The sequence below is a fragment of the Orycteropus afer genome, unplaced genomic scaffold (genome assembly GCF_000298275.1).
Source record: "Orycteropus afer afer isolate SDZICR_OR568_19922 unplaced genomic scaffold, OryAfe1.0 scaffold00579, whole genome shotgun sequence".
NCBI classification, from domain to species: domain Eukaryota; kingdom Metazoa; phylum Chordata; class Mammalia; order Tubulidentata; family Orycteropodidae; genus Orycteropus; species Orycteropus afer.
Window position 1 is genome coordinate 1132175 of NW_006922166.1, and position 3410 is coordinate 1135584.

Consider the following 3410-nt stretch of genomic DNA (forward strand, 5'->3'; position numbering starts at 1 on the left):
GGGAAGAGGTAACTATGGGGAGGAAGTGGGAGGGGAGCTGTTGCATTGTGGTAAACTATGGTCAATGTCATGAGACAAAGTATATGTAAACTGCTATATGGAAAGTGTATTTGCTGTATAAATCTTCACCCAAATCACAATAATAAAATAAATTCCTTGAATCAAATGGAATGAAAACACAATATACCAAAATATTTGGAATACCTAAAAGCAGTGCTCAGAGCATAACTTATTGCAATAAATGCACACATTAAAAAAGAAGAAAGAGCCAATCAACACCTTAATCCATCAGAAAAAGAGCAGCAAAAATAGCACACAGTCACCAGAGAAAAGAAATAAAGATTTAAGCAGAAATAAATGATAGTGAAAACAGAAAAACAATAGAAAGAATCAACAAGACTAGAAAGAAGTTGATTCTTTGAAAAGAGTAATACAATTGACTAACCACTAGCAAATTGACAAATAAAGGCAAAGAAGGAGGAGAAACAAATAACATATATGAAATAGGTGATGTCACAACAGAACAATAGAAATAAAAAGGATAAGATCAAGTTATTATGAAGACTGTAGTTCAACAAATTTGAAAACCTAGAAGCAGTAGACAGATTTCTAGAAATACACTACCTACCTAAACACAGACTGAGGTAGAAAATTTGAATAGACACATAATAAAAGAAGAAATTGAACAGGCCATAAAGAAAACTACCAACAAAAATAAGTGCTGGCCCAGATGGCTTCAGTGGTGAATTCTATCAGAAGTTCAGAGAAGAGCCAACATCAATTCTACTCTACCTATTCTAGAATATAGAAAAGGAGGGAATACTCCCAAACTCATTTTATGAAGCAAGTATAACTTGATACCACAGCCAGACAATGACACCACTGAAAAAGAAAATTGTAGCCAATATTCCCCATAAACATAGATGCAAAAATACTCAACAAACTCCTAACCAATGGACCCTTAACAACACATAAAAAATAATAATAATAATAATAATACATTGTGACCAAGTAGGATTCATACTGAGTATGCAAGGATGTTTCAACATTAGAAAAACAATCAACATAATCCACTATATAAATAATATAAAGGAAAAGAAGCACATGATCATATCACTTGTATCAGAAAATGCATTTGTTGAAATCCAACACTCACTCCTGAGAAAAAATCATGACAAAAATATGAATAGAAGGGAAGCACAATTAAGGGCATTGTGATAGTTAAGGTTGTGTCAACTTGGCTGAGCCATGACTTTGAGTAGTTTGGCTGCTGGATGCAATTATTCCCCATAATGTGATTGGATGTGGTATAATCAACTCCATGGTGGAATTTGCTGCGAGCAGTTAAGCAGTTGCCTCCAAGGTGTGGTCTACTTCCATTTTCTAAGGAAAAGCTTTGAGAAAGGTCTCTAGCTTGTTGGCACATTTTGGATGCTGCATTTGGTCAAGTCTTTTTATCTCCAGTTCCTGGACTTGGGGCAGTGGCCTACTGTTTTGCCTGCCGATCTTGGAATTGTTCCTAGACTTGAACTAGTGACCTCTCATGTTGTGTTCTTGGGATTGTGCCATTATACTTGCTGATATTGGGTTAATCGGCCTCAGCAACCTGCAGCTGTCTGAGTTAGAAGAAACCTGTAGCTTGCTCCAGCAGGCCTAGAACAAGAGGCAGAGCTGAAGCCCAAGGTTGAGGGGCCATGACCCAGCCCCTAGAACTTGCACTATGAACTCAGACTGCTACCCCCGTAAACTGTAAAAGAATAAATTTCTGTTTGCTAAAGCCATCCACTTGTGGTTTTTCTGTTATAGCAGCAATAGAAAGCCAAGACAGGCATATACACAAATTGAATGCCCAACAGTATTTGCAATGGGGAGAGACTGAAAGCATTCCCATCACAAACAGGTACCAGACAAGGATGCCCTTTAGCATAGTGCTTAAGGCATTTGACTGCTAACCAGAAGGCTGGTGGTTCAAACCCATCAGCCACTCCTCGGAAGGAAGATGGGACAATCTACTTACTTAGTGATACTGCCTCAGAAACCCAAGGAGGGGTCTCTATGAGTCGGGTCTGACTGGACGGCACATAACAACAACAACAACAATCAATTTTGTATTGGAAGTCCTAGCTAGAGTAATAAGGCAAGAAATGGAAATAAAAAGCATGCAAATTGGCAAAGATATAAAATTATCTCTATTTGTAGATGGTATTATCCTACACATAGAAAACTGCCAAGACTCAGAAAGACAATCACTGTAAGTAATTGAATGTTTCAGCGAATGAGTAGATTCCCTTACATTAATGAAGAGGACTCTGAAAAGGTAATCAGTGAAACAATATCATTTAAAATAACAACTAAAAGATGAAGTATTTAGGAATAAATCTAACCAAAAATACAAAAGACCTGTACAAATAAAAGTATAAAACACTGTTACAAGAGACCAAAACTTGTTGTTGTTGTTGTTGTTTTGGTTAAGTGTCATCAAGTTGGCTCCAACTGATAGTGACCCTATGTACAACAGAACAAAACACTGCCTGGTCCTGTGCCACCCCCACAATCCTTGCTGTACCTGAGCCCATCATTGCAGCCACTGTGTCAATCTATTTCATTAAAGATCTTCCCTTTCTTGGCTGACCCTCCACTTTACCGAGCATTATATACTTCACCAGGGAATGGTCCTTTGTGACAATATGATTGAAGTAGGTGAAATGAAGTCTGGCAACTCTCACTTTCAAGGAGCATTTTGGCTGCAGTTCTTACAGGACAGATTGATCATACATCTGGAAATCATGGTACTTTCAGTATTCTTCACCAACACCACAACTCAAAAGCACCAAATCTTCTTCGGTCTTCCTTATTCGTTATTCAGCTTTCATATGCATATGAGGCAATTGAAAATGCCATGGCTTAGGTTAGGCATGCCTTAGTCTTCAAAGAGATAACTTTGGCTGAGTGGATGAGAAGATTGTGTCTTAACTGTAGCCCATGCTAGTTCCCTCTAGCATCTTGTGCCGAAAAACTAGTTGCAGCAATTTAAAGTGGGGATTCTGGTGCTCTGAACAGCTCATTAAGTCAGAGTATGTCAAACTCAGGTAAGTAAGATTAGAAAGGAGAGAGAGGAAATATAATTACCTGGGGGGGGGGGAGAAACCTGCCCTGCAGACTGCTGACTGGCTGGCAAGACAGGATATCAGAGGGCTCCTTGGGGCAGTGGAAAGACCACACCAGAGGACCTGTAACTGCTCCGTGGATTTACCTTCAGCACTCACTTTTATTGGCAAACTTGGGACCACAAGGAGGGAGCAGAGACCCTCTGGCTCTGGGTGCTGCTGAAGTGGGAGCACAGAGGGAAGCTTGCAGCAAGTTGGCAGACCCTGGACTAACTCATGGCATGTTAAGGGCAGCTATCCCAG